Source organism: Hyperolius riggenbachi, chromosome 1, assembly GCF_040937935.1.
Source record: "Hyperolius riggenbachi isolate aHypRig1 chromosome 1, aHypRig1.pri, whole genome shotgun sequence".
Lineage (NCBI taxonomy): Eukaryota > Metazoa > Chordata > Amphibia > Anura > Hyperoliidae > Hyperolius > Hyperolius riggenbachi.
In genome coordinates, this window is record NC_090646.1 from 483702298 (window position 1) to 483716891 (window position 14594).

The 14594-nt window shown below is 42.5% G+C and overlaps 1 protein-coding gene across 2 annotated transcripts in view; it reads left to right on the top strand.

The window, feature by feature from the left end:
- The window catches only part of LOC137521936 (immunoglobulin mu heavy chain-like), a 956922-nt gene that overhangs the window by 53047 nt on the left and 889281 nt on the right, over positions 1-14594 (top strand). The gene's annotated exons all lie outside the window — the stretch shown is intronic.

Genomic DNA, 14594 nt, shown 5'->3' on the forward strand with positions numbered 1-14594 from the left:
CACAAAATCACAACAGCACGACCTCGAACAGGCCTGCCTCACACACACAGGTGCAGTGAACAGGTATGCATAGACTGGTATCAATAGTACAATGTGCAGCTGTCACACACACAGGTGCAGTGAACAAGTATGCATGGACTGGTATTACAAATGTGCAGCTGTCACACACAGGTACCGTGAACAGGTATGCAGTGACTGGTATATAAAACTGTGTGCTGTCATGCAGGTGCAGTGAACAGGTGTGCACGGACTGGTATTACAAATGTGCAGCTGTCACACACACAGGTACCGTGAACAGGTATGCAGTGACTGGAATATAAAACTGCTTGCTGTCACACAGGTGCAGTGAACATAAACAGGTATGCAGACTAGTATTACAAATGTGCAGCTGTCACACACACAGGTAGGCACTGAATGTGCTGAGCCTGGCACAGTATAGCAATTAGCAAGGGCCAGCTGCGACATATTGGGCTGTATATGCAAGTGTCAGTGGGCCACACAAAAAACAACACATCACTAGAACATTTGCTCTCAAAAGAGCTGTTTTGGGGTGCTTTTTAGCAACAAATATCAGCAAGGAGCAAGCTAGCAGACCTCCTAATTATCGCTTTCCCTATCTCTCCAATGTCTCTCCCTTCTCTCACTAATACTGCAGCACATAGAGTGAGAACATGGCCAACGCTGCTGCCTTATATAAGGGGGGGGGCTCCAGGCGGGAGTGCAGCCTGATTGGCTACCATGTGTCTGCTGACTGTGATGTAGAGGGTCAAAGTTTAGCCCGATGATGTAGTATAGGGGACGGGTCGAACTCACATAAAGTTTGCGTTCGAACGCGAACCAGTGATGTTCGCGCTAATAAGTTCGCATGCGAACTGTTCGGGCCATCTCTAATAAGAACACAAATGTAAACAATGCATGCTAATTTCCACTTTTACACCTACACTGTTAGACCCACACTTTGGGCTTGATTCACAAAGCCGTGCTGACACTTAGCATGGCAGTGAAAAGCTGCTTTGCACGTGCTAAGATGCGAGTAAAGGTTTGCGCGCAAGCGCTTTGCATGCAAAGTTTCATGATCTGCAGTGACTTCACGTGATGATACTTAGCACGCAAAGTCACTGCGGATCATGCGAGTGGAATGTATCCTGAATTATTATTGTATATATTTCATTATGCAACGCGCGTAAGCCTTTGCGCGCGCCGCGTTACAGTACGGCACATGGTAATGTAAGCACCATTCATAATTTCATTAACAAACTCTATCTACTGAGCGGGCGAAGCACCATTGATTTCAATGACATACCGCAATTAGTGCGCGACACGTAATGCCGTTCGCACGCTAAAACTTAGCACACAAACAGCATAAACTTTCCACGTGTTTTAACGGTTTAGTGAATCAAGCCCTTTGTCTACTTATTGCACTAAGTGCAGCATTTGTACTTGCACTGTAAGTGGAGGTACTGAAGATTTCCCTGGACAGCCTGAACTATAAATGCGACCTTGTCCACAGGATAAGCAAACCTATGCAAATGACTGAACTTGCTGAACCTCTTATAAACCATGTGTAGTTAAGTACACTGCTTATAGTGCATCCACATAATACCACAATGGTGATACAATTTCTTCTCATCTTTGTAGTCTCATCAGTGCCATGTAAGGTTAAGCACAATTATTTTTTCCCTATTTTGATGACTTACGATGTTGCCACTGATCTTTACTATCTGTTGCTAGGTGTCTTCTCCCAGATCTCACTGTCACTTTTGGTACCATCTGTACAGAAGCCCTCTGAAGCCATGCGGCTGACCTGCAAGGTGACTGGTGTAGTAATCACAGATGGAAGCAAGATGCATGCAGTGGATTTTGTGAGGCAACTTTCTGGAGGCAGTATGGAATTTCTGGCTCATCTTAATTATAAACAGGGCACAGCTTACAACCCTTTATTGCAAAGCCGAATCACTTTATCCAGAGACGTGCCCAAGAATGAAGTGTATCTAGACGTTAGAGATCTGAGGAAAGATGACTCAGCAATATATTACTGTTCTGCAGAGACGCCCACAGTTTGTGAGGGGAGGCGGAAGGCTGTACAAATTCTCCTGAATCACCTTGTTCAGTCAGTCAGTACTTGAAGCTAGTGTAAATTGGAAAAAAAAAACCAAAAAGATAATTACCTAAGGAGAGGGAATGATCTGGCGAAGCAGGTTATTTTGGCACCCGGCGTTCAGCTATACTGTGCCCCGTGTAAGGCCAGAAACCCACTAGGAGCGATTTCTAATCACTAGTGATTTGAAAAAGCTCTTGCTAATGCAATGCTATGGGGGATTTTTATAAAATCATATCGCTCAAGTGGGATCACACCCATAACATTACACTAGCAAGAGCTTTCAAATCGCAAAACGCTCAGAAAATCGCTCCTAGTGGGTTTCTGGCCTTAGGGTAATTTCAGGGATCTGGTGATCACCAGACCCTGAATCACACCTCCCTCCGAGTTGCAGCAAGGGAATAGTATTTAGTGCGGGCGGTGTATTGAGCGGCAGCAGGGTGAGCTGTCATTTGGCTCACTCTGTGCCCAGATCACCGGCACCACGAACATACATACGCAGGCTGTGGGTCCTATAGAGCCTTCTTGTTCCTCTCATGGTCCCCTCGATCGAGCGCCATCACCACTGTTCCGATCCGCCATAACAGGAGGCTTCGGAAGTCCGAGTACTCCCGAAGACAGGTAGCTCGGTACTGCGCATGCATGAGAACATGACAGATTGCACTAGTGCATGAGCTGTAAGGAGCTGCCCGTCTTCAGGAGCACTCAGGCTCCCAAAGACTTCTGAAGCCTCCAGTGGCGGTGTAGCCTGTGTAAATATACATATTCTCCTTGTCAGCAGCTTTAATTAGCTGCTGCTGACTCAGGAGTGTGGGTAGACTGGCAGGCAGTTTTTTTTTTTTCTCTGCTGTGCGTGCTGTGGGGAAAGGGTAGTGCACGCGACCTATTGGTCCCATGCACTCTTAGTGGTTGCTACGGCAACCAAGACGCATGTCGGCGGGGCGGGATAACAGCACTTGAGCAGCGGCACGAGGAGAGCCGTTGAGAAGACCTGTTCGCCGGGTCTTCTGTGGCGCTGTTGTGGCGGCGTGAGGCAAAGGGGAAGGACACTGCAGGAGCTGCAGGGACCGTTCTGAAGAGACAGATGCGGAAGCGATCGGGCAATTGACCGGAGTTCCATGTTATTACCCTACAGCAATCAGCAGCTATTTGACAGAGACAGAAAAAGGGTATACAGAGAGAGGCATTACTGTTTAAAGGAGTCACAAGAAAGAATAGCAGTCAAAGAATCCACAATGAAGATTTTGGAGTTGATGATGAGTATAATCTATATGTGTATCAGGCCAATTTATAAAGAAGGGGAGAAAGACAGTTTATTATATTATTAAACAGACTCTGTTAGTAATAACACTCGGGTTTTGAGGAGATTAGAAGAAGAAACTGAGATTCTCTCACTGCCTGCCTGTCATTAGTCATTGATTTTTCATTATTAAAGGGGAAGTGAGTGAGCAAATGCTATTGCAGAGATAAGGGTCACCTTCCTGAACAGTTTTTTTACTATTTCGTATAGCAGATACTGTTTAACTCTTCATAACAACACTTTGCCTGATATGGTTTCTACAAATAAGTATACGGACTGTAATAACAGCCTGCTAATTCAAACCCAGTTTATCACCTGGAGATAATGTCTCTAAACCTGTGTCCTAATCCCCACATAGACTGTTACGGACTCCGCCGCCTACTATATACATACATGCTGAGATGGGCCATTTAAATGAACGGTTTATTTATAAGTGACTATCTATCTATTGACTATATTTATTTCTTTTATCTATTTATTTAATTTATTTTATCCAATATCCGAAATCTGGAATAAGGACTGATAATCCAGTACCCAGAGTTTACCCACAAGGATTGTATTGAGAGTTTGGGTAATCCCTTTAAATGGGAGTAAAATAAGGTTTTGCTGATCAGCAAAATTAGAGTCTTGAATAAGTGACACTGTTTTAGAAATGTTTTTTTTTTTTTGCACTAAAGATATGACTTATCTTCATGAACTGCATATGAGAAACTGATAAACTCAAAGCGAAGATACAAGTATTTCTTATGTACTTCATAGTAAGAAGTCAGCAGTAAATCGAGTTAGATACTTACCGTGTAAATGTTCTGTGATTGTATTGCATGTTTCTTCTTAGCTCCAAGAAGTTTTGCTTAGATTGGAGGACGAAGATTTCAAGAAGACTGAAGTGTTCTAGATTATACTTTGTAATAATTTTCATTGGTTGAGAGAAGTTGAACTTGGACCTATTGTTTTCTTTTTCTTTTTGGTCCTAATAAAATTCTTGTTAAAATTTATTCTGCGTCAGTGTCTGGTGGATTTCTCCCAAGTTGGCAAACAAATACTGGTTACAGCGGCACAGAGCAGTATTTGACCTATTGGCCAGATACTGCTACCAGGCATGACAGTGCTGGAACGCGGGGACCGTGAGAGGTGCGGCAAGGCTCTGTAGGACCTCCAGCCTTCCCCCTCTATAGGTAAGTATCTGTTTGTTTGTTTTTTCGGTTTACATTCACTTTAATGGTTTATTAAAAACCACATTAAATGCAGCATTGTATGTACTTTAAGTCACAAATGTTGTACTTCTGTCATTTTGGCCAAATAGATTTAGGACGCAAATGTTAACTGTCCATAAGTTTCAGGCAGGGAACACACTTGACTGTTTTCGTGCGCGTTTTCTGCACAGAACTCATGTTAATCAATGTGCTAGTACACACTTACTGTGTTGGTCGCGCGCAAAAAAAAACCTGACATTCTGCATCCTGATTCTGAACATTTTGGCAGTTTTCTGTATCAATTACATCAGCTGCTGTGAAAAAAATGCACGCCTTTTCCTGCATGGAAACACACTTAGTGTGCAGAAAAAGTATGCAGAAAAACGTGCGCGGAAAACTGAAAGTCAAGTGTGTTCCCTGCCACAGGGCATTGCCAGGTTTTAGAGATCAATCCTTATGTACACGCAGGCTGAATAGATAATCATCAAAAGCCTTATTTTTCATTCTGCTTTTACTGCAAATTATACGTTTTTGTGTAATATTGCCCTTTAAAAGCGGACCTGAGCATAGAACTTCCTCTCTGGTCTAGAAGATATGCAACAGAATAACCTTTAAAGAAAAACATTTCTTTGTTACAGCTTATACAAATCCTACAATAAATCTGCAGTGTTTCTACTTCCTGCTTTTATGGAAGCCGACATATTGTTAACATCCTGTGGCAGTCAGCTGACACAGGGGAGTGATCAAATTACAACTTGTCATTAGACACAGATGTGGCTAAACTCTCTTAATACATACAGGGTGTATTTCTTTATGTTTTCCTTTTGTCCTGTGCAAGAGTTCTGGTCCATTTTAAGTCCAAGTTCAAATAATTTTGTGGTCTTGGTTGAAATCTACCAGGGGCAAAAAAAAATAATTAAAAATGGAATGGTATGGATACCTCTTTATTATTTATGTCATCAGACGCTTGGTGATGAGGCAGGTAATTCTGGCCCACACCTCACGCTAGGTAATTTTCAATTAGCAGCTACAAACTTAGGGGTAGGAGGTGGGTGGTTAGTGTAAGGCACAGGTGTCAAACTCCAGGCCCGTGTTTCGAATGGACTGAGAAAGAGAGGAATGTGTTCTACCTGATGGACCACACCTTTCCTGATTCAGGCCCATCAATTCATTTGAGCTGTGTCAAAAATGTGTGAGGACCTCGGCCCTTGAAGAACCAGTTTGACATCACTGGTATAAGGCATACTTAGCATGGGTGGGGTTAGGCATTGGTAGGGAGGTTTGTGTTAGGCGTAGATGGGGGGTAATGTTAGGCATTGGTTTGGGGGGGATTCTTAGTGTTAGGCAGGGGTGTTTCTAGGACACAAAGAAATCCAGGAACTCCTGCAGTCCCGCAAAATGGGCGTGGACATGCAGTAGAATGTAGGCATGGTCATGGGTGGGGCCAAATGTACATAAACTTAGCAGCGGTGTAAGTAACCCTGCCCAGCAAATGTTGGATGAAGCCTCCTCTTCTGTCTTGCGATATGTGTGGTATCAAAAAATGGCTGAATAAATAGGACCACAGCACGCAGAGATATGAAATGTCAATAAATAGTACTGTGGTCTGCCACAGTTCTAACTCACATATAAGCATTGCAATAAGTAGAAAACGTCAAGGGTTATGTAAAACACAATAAATGAATTGCAAGTTATTACTAGAAAACAGTGACACAATGGCCTTGATTCATTAAGCTGTGCTGCTAAAGCAGCACAACTTAAATTGAGTAGCGCAAAGTAAAAATGGCCAAGCGCACGCTACACAGTCAAAAACCTGTCAGTTCTGTTATATTTCTACTAACTACTGTACGTGACAGCAACGTAGGAGAAAAGTAATTTATATCTCATTTTAATCTTGAATGAACATACTTCTTATTTGTATGTATGTAACTGTATTTAAAATTTTAAAAATTTTCGCAATAGTGGTCCTTTAAAGTGTTTTAGGCAAGTTTTGCAGTTCAAATATGCATTTGTGGTGTGTTGCGCCCCAGCTGTATTGCACCACAAAAAAACCACAAACATATGACCCTGCGGCAAAGTGTGCCGACAAGTCATATGCATAGTGCTACTTCCCCGCATGCCTGTCACCCAGTGATGAAATCCCAGCTGGACAGGAAGTACATCACCGGGATTCCCAGGTTTCCCTGTCGTGTTCCTCTCGTTCCACGCATGCGCACGGCACTGCTGCGACCAACATTTTTAAAATGTATGCGTTGCCCATTGACTTACATGGAAAGGCAATTTTAATAACATTAAATTACTAAATAGTTTGAGTTTATTTGCAACACGCAACATCATTTTACTTTTAGTAAAAGTAAATTTACATTTTTAACTCAAGTCAAGCATTAATAGTGCCCTATAGACTAAACCAGGTGCTCTCAAAATTAGTCCCAACCCTCATCAATTTATCCATATATTTTGAATGCCGCGATTGACATGAAATGCACACTAGATGTCAGTAACAACCTAAGTATTCCATACATGCAAATAAATCAAAACAAATAATTTCATAAATTAAGTTATATGGAGTAAAGAGGAATGATACGGAATAAGTATTGAACACATGAAGAAATAAGGTCCACTGGTTTAGTCCCAATCGGTGGTCCATAAAAAAGCATGGCCGGTTCTAGACGTTTCCCCACAAAATTGTGAGGATGCCCCTCCCCCCCCCCCCGTTAGCCTGAAGTGGGTAGCAGCCAGGAAGTGGAGTAGCGGGCACAGCAGTGGGGAGGGGGGTTGGACCTTCCCTCCCTCACCTGGGTCCCCCTATGCGCTCTCCCTCCAGCTCGGCGGCCCCCCCTCCAACTGATAGGCGGGCACCGGCCCCACTTCCGCCGCCTGAGCAACCTGCCTCACCCTGCCTCAAGGGCGGCCTGGGAGTGATAAAAAGACTTCTCATTACTAAGATATCAAAACCTTAGCGTCTTATAATGGGCAAAATATCTCTCAAGATCTATGGTGTAGCTGAGGAGCTTGGGGCCCCAGTGTGAGTATTACATGGGTCCTAAGCTCTCTATTGATATGAATCCCAAAACCTACCAAATATAGCTGCAGTGTCAGGGATTTGTAATCAGAGTAAGGAAACACACAATTTCATGCCCATTTAAAGAGACACTGATGCGAAAAAAAAATGATATAATAAATTGGTTGTGTACCATGAATAATTACTAGAAGATTAGCAGCAAAGAAAATATTCTCATATTTTTATTTTCAGGTATATAGGGCCTGATTCACAAAGCGGTGCTAACAGTTAGCACGCTGGCGAAAAGCCCTTTATCACGCCTAAACTCAGTTTAGGCATGATAAGTTTAAGTGTGATAAGTTTAGGTGTGATAAGTTTAGGCATGATAAGTTTAGGAATGATAAGTTTTTAGGCGTGATAAGTTTAAGCACCAACTGGGTTAGCACCGCAGTGCACAGCTGATCAAAAGTTTTGTGCTAGCAAAGTTTGGTGCACTTTGCATAGAGTTTAATGGCGCTGCTTTGCATGCGGGACTTTGCCCGCGATCTAAACTTATCTAAACTTATCATGCCTAAACCTATCATGCCTAAACTTATCATGCCTAAACTGAGTTTAGGCATGATAAAAATGGTTATCACGCCTAAAGTCTTTAACTGGGTTATCACCGCTTTGTGAATCGAACCCATAGTGTTTTTTCTAACATTGCATCATTCTCTAATATGTGCAGATTACATAACACTCAGCATTCAAAATGATTCTTTCAGAGCAGTCTGTGAACTAATGACCTCTCCTCTGGCAGAGAAAAAGAAATTTGTTCACTAACAGTTGAGATAATAAAAGTCAGAAGACAGCCTTCTCCAGGACTTTGAAAGTCGTAGAGCTTAATGGCTTTTTTGCATAGAGATAACAACTGGAGTTTCTTAACTCTTCCTGTACTGGAAACAATTAGACTGATGTATCTGATCTTAATGTTTTATTTCTTAGCTGTACTACACATACATATCATAATATCATATTTTTTTTTTCGCTTCAGTGTCTCTTTAACTATTTGACATTCCTGGACGTGAAACTCACGTCCAGGAAGCCATGTGCGCTCCTGCGCGTCCACGCGGCCGATCGCGCGCGTGCACGCGCGCTCCCGGCCGGCGGTTTGTTAGCCAGTGAATCAGTGAATCGGGCAACGGTGCCCGATCACGGATTCCTCTCCCCCGCAGAAAAAGCGACAGCTTCTCTCGGAAGCTACGCTTTTTCTGCTTCCTATGTCGCTCTAAGCGTACGTGGTACGCTTAGAGTGACGTCACTGTAAACAACTCATGGCTGCCATCTTGTGGCCAAAAAGTAAACTACACCTAAATGTTAAATAAAAATAAAAATACACATATTTACAAAAAAAATTATATTTCAATCCCACCCTCCCAAAAATACCCACATAAAATGTTTAATTAAAAAAAACAAAAAAACATTACAATAAAAAAAAAAAAACACAAATATTTACCTAAGGGTCTAAACTTTTTAAATATCTATGTAAAGATGAAATATTTCTTTTTTATTATTATTATAAGCTTGTAAATAGTGATGAATGCAAAACGGAAAAAATGCACTTTTATTTCCAAATAAAATATTGTCGCCATACATTGTGATAGGGACATAATTTAAATGGTGTAATAACCGGGACAAATGGGCATATACAATACGTGGGTTTTAATTATGGAGGCATGTATTATTTTAAAACTATAATTGCCGAAAAGTGAGAAATAATGATTTGTTTCCGTTTTTTTCTTATTCTTCCTTTTAAAATGCATTTACAGTAAAGTGGCTCTTAGTAAAATGTACCCCCCAAAGAAAGCCTAATTGGTGGCGGAAAAAACAAGATATAGATTAGTTCATTGTGATAAGTAGTAATAAAGTTATAGGCTAATGAATGGGAGGTGAACATTGTTCGGATGCATGAAGCGAAAAACGACTGAATGCGAACTGGTTAACCATTTTAGGATCCTTGGTACGCATATCCACGCCCCTTTAAACTTCACTTGCGGATCAGGGGCGTAGATATGCGTACTGCTGCCTTACCATCGCATTCACGATCCCCCACTGTTTTCCGCCGATCCACCGTCGCAGCCCCCTCCATCTGTGATCAGGATGTGAGAATCTTTTCATTCTCAATCCCGATCACCGTTCCCGTGTCTTCGCAGAGCTTTTTAACGTCGCATAAGCTCTGAGACCCGACACTTCCGTGTTCAGCTGTGTTCTTTTAATAGAAACACGGTCTCAGTAGCACCATCTTGTGGCCAAAAAGTAAAATACACCTATTTTTTCCACTATACTGTTTTCCATAGCAAGTTTATTATTATTATTTTTTTTATCACTTTTAACCCCTTCCATTCCTGCCCCACAGTTACAGAAATAAAACACTTGTTAAATTTTTTTTTTTTAAATTACATTATTTAATTTTTTTTACATAAATAGTTACCTTAGGGACTTTTGTAATACGGATGTCATGAGTATATTTTTTCAAAAAAAGTTCTTGTAATAAGTGAAAAAGTATTAAAAATCCCTAAATGGAAAAATGCTCCTTCATTTCCAGTTAAAATATTATCACCATACATTGTACTAGGGACACAATTTAAACGTTGTAATAAACCGGACAAATGGGCAAATAAGATGTGTGGGTTTTATGTACCAAAGCACATTTTATTTTAAAACTATAATGGCTGAAAACAGAGAAATAATCATTTTTTTTCTTTTTTCCTTATTATTCCCTTTACAATGCATATAAAATAAAATAATTCAGAGCAAAAACTACCACCCAAAGAAAGCATAATTTGTGGCGAAAAAAAACAATATATAGATCATTTCAGTGTGATAAGTAACAATAAAGTTATCGCTGAATGAATGGGAGGAGCGCTGAAATGTGAAAGTTGTTTTGGTTTTTAAGGGGAAAAACCTGTGATCCTGAAGTGGTTAAAGGTGTTCATTTTTAGCATAGCACCAATAACAAGAATAACAAGTTAGTAAGATGAATGATGGAGCACCTCTAATGAGCCCCTCTGGTCCAGGGGCCTCAATGTGGTCACAAGATCTGCATCCCCTATTGCTAGGCCACAGCTCAAGTCCTTCACAACATCTTGTTACAAAACATAGTGAAAGCAATGGTGACAGATGTAAGCTTCTGAATGTTCCAGTGACCACCATTGGGGCCATACTCCAGAAATATAATTTCACCATAAACTGGATATGACCAGGTGCTTCTTGCGAGATTTCTGACAGAAAAGTTAAAAGAGTAATCAGAAGATATCAAAGAGCAAAGGAACACTCACGGAGAGTTTAAGAAAAACCTGTTTTAGCAGGTAGACCAGTTTCAAAGAAAACAATAAGTCATTAATTCAACCAGCAAGGCCTTTATACACACCCACCATGCAAGACTCCATTGGACAGGCCAATTACATTTTGAGAGAATATAGTCTGGGTACATGAAGCTAAATGTGCATTCTTTAGATGTCCTCATTTCACACTCTGTGTATTTGAGGGGGAGAGGGGGGAATGGGGGGGATGGTGAAATATGATACCAACGGTGACGTTTGGAGGTGGTAGCATCATGGTACGGGGCTGTTTTTCAGCAAATAGCACAGGTTGACTTTATTTAATTGTAGGATAGATGAAAGGGGAAATTTTGTACTAGTACGTCCTAGATAAGAAACTGCTGCTATAGACCGGAATGATGAATATGTAATGAGGGTGGACATTTTTAGCAAGACAACGATCCAAAACACACAGCCAAGGAAACTCTTAAAGGACAACTGAAGAGAGAGGGATATGGAGGCTGCCATATTTATTTCCATCTAAGCAATGCCAGTTGCCAGGCCCTCCTGCTGATCCTCTGCCTCTAATACTATTAGCCATAGCCCCTGAACAAGCATGCAGCAGATCAGGCATTTCTGACATTAATGTCAGATCTGACAAGAGTAGCTGCATGCTTGTTTCTGGTGTTATTTAGATACTTCTGCAGAGAAATAGACCAGCAGGGCTGCCAGGCAACTGGTATTGATTAAAAGGAAATAAATATGGCAGCCTCCGTATACCTCTTACTTCAGTCCTCCAGTCCAGTGAATCACATGACTTAAAGGGAAGGTTCAGGGAGGGTGGGTAAAAAATCAAAATCAATTTCCACTTACCTGGGGCTTCCTCCAGCCCGTGGCAGGCAGGAGGTGCCCTCGCCGCCGCTCCGCAGGCTCCCGGTGGTCTCCGGTGGCGCGCCCGACCTGGCCAGGCCGGCTGCCAGGTCGGGCTCTTCTGCGCTCCAAGTCCTGGTACTTCTGCGTCCCACGCCGGCGCTCTGACGTCATCGGACGTCCTCCGGGCTCTACTGCGCATGCGCAGTAGTTCTGCGCATGCGCAATAGAGCCCGGAGGACGTCCGATGACGTCAGAGCGCCGGCGTGGTTAGGTTAGCCATCACTGTCATAGAGTATTCCTGGACCTCTCTCTCTCCGTTCCCTTGGTCCACTATTGGCCCCCAATGAAATTCTGTGTTTTCATGGGTCCTTAGAAGGCTGGGCATGCGTGAGTGCACATGAGCAGTATGAAGCCACCTCTTGAAAGTGCTCAAGGACATAACTGCTTCTGAAGCCCTCTGAGGACTCCCAGAAGCATCTTGAACCAGTTGGTTGCATAACTTCAATGGGGGGACACAACAGTGGGCCGAGGGCATGGAGTTAGAACTGGGAAGGCTCTATGAGATTCAAAGCCTTCCCTCTCCATGGACAAGTATGTAACTTTTTTCTTTTAGGTCACTTCACTTTTACTTTAAATAAGGCATCTTAACAAATAAACTTGTGAAGGCGTGCATGAAAAAAAGGTGCCAAGAAATCTGAGGCAGCAGGAAATCTGGGCACCCAATTTCAGCAAAAAGCACATTTTTATTGCAAAATACCTTCATAATACATGCTGTTGGGCTGCCAAGTGGTGCGGACCATAACTTTTTATTTCTGAAAAATGGGTGCCTGCAGCACCCGCCAAATATAAAAAATAGGGCCCATATGCAATTAACTTTTTCTCATGAGTTTTCTCCTAGCAGATGGTTTTTCAACTTTAAGAAAAAAAACACACAACTTTTCAGCACTACTGAGTACCAAAAAGTAGGTGAAAAGTACTATCAAAATTATTTAGTGTATTTTCTCGCTTGCCGATGGTTTAAAAGGCATTTTATTGATAAGGTGTGAAAATATCTCAGGAAAAAAAAATAATAGCATATGGACCCAGGTGTTGTTCCTGCTCACTTCAGAACACACAACAAACATTCCACAGTGGTGCTCCTTGCCAGCAGTAAAGATATTGCAATGTGATGATGAACTTAAAAATGTAAGCCAGGGTGTGGAATGAATTCCCAGTGGACAAACACTGACTAAATAACTTATAAAGTAATTTTGTTAAAAAAATAGTATTCACTAAGCTCCTCTTTAAGAAAGTACAAATACAAGCAGGGTACCTAGTCTAGGATTCTATGGTATAGGATATTTAACAATGCAATAGCATCATTAGGGTAATGAAACATCTTCTGGTACATAAACATGTGTCTAGTTTAAGCTACCTCATTATTTTATTTAGACATTCTCTGAAGATTTGTTCCTAACATATTATGCTCTCTAGAGACGTCATGTCTCCCCATGAATGGTCAGCTTTAGGAGATGGTGATAGAGGAGACAGTCAGAGGCTTTGCCTACACAGTAAACCTCCCATTTATTAGACACTCGCTGACCAATGTCTGGCAGTGGGCACTAGTCCAGGGATGCTCGGGTAGTGCTTTTCATTACCCGTCCGGATCCGGATCCAGGTACCCAGATATCCGGATCCGATTCAGATATCCGGATCCGACCTTGCGGATATATCCGGATCGGATCCGGATATCCAACCAAATTACCCGACCTATTTGGGTATCCGGATAGAAAAACCGGAAGTGCCCTTTAAATAGCTTTTAAAGGGGTTTTTAGGGTAAATGATGCATGTAGCATCATGTTTTTTTAAAGGGAAACACTAATTCATTATTTGGTGGACCTAAAATTAAAAAAAAAAAAAAAAAAAAAAAAGCTGTCAATTAACATCAGGACTAGGTTCCAGACAGCGATCGTGCAGCCCACATTGTGTCCAAAGTCCAATCGCTCAACTGGGACATGACAGTTTTCAGCCCAGACAACTCCAAAAAAATGACAGCGCAATTGTGTTTTGGGTTGAATATAGGTGGCGGTATCAGCAGCAGTGGCCTGTGGCCCCGTGGCGGCCAGATTGGGGAGGTGAAGATTCCCCTGCGGCCTGAATGGGATGCTGCGGCTTTTCTCCCTGTGGCGGTTGGGGGTTGAGTGGTGCGGCTGGTGGTAGTGGTAGAAGGATGTGGTGGGTCCCGCATTCCATGGCCACTGTCTGCAATGCTGATCCTCCATGCCAAACCTACCGACGCATCCTCCTCCTCAGAGTCAGAGCTGACATCCCCATCCTGCGGATGGTAGCCACGGTCCTTCATCCCTTCATCAACATCATACCCCTCCCTCCTCAAAACCCAGAACATCCTCCTCAAACTCCTTTCGGCTAACAGCCCTGAGTTCAATCGCGGTGCCTGGAGCGAAAAGCTCGCTGACTGAGGGTAGGCTGCCCGCTGTGGTCGACACTGACATGGGACATGGCAGATCTTCTGAGGGTGGCCGTAATGTTGTTTCCTGTCCTCTTGCCCTTGTGGCCCCTCCCCCAGCTGCCGGTGCTAGCAGACATAGTACAACTTATACGTGATGATGTCACCAGATGATGTGGGGTACTTTTACTTTAATAAAATCGGGGTTGGACTTTACATCAAATCAGCACGGAGTAACAGACCGCAGAGTAGAGGACAGACAGCGCACACTGTGTTATGGTGGTCCGATTTGTGTTTCGATGGATCGTTAGGTTGATTTGCATGTAAAGTATGCCAAATCGACCTAACGATCCATCGAAACGCAAATCGGACATTTCAGAAATA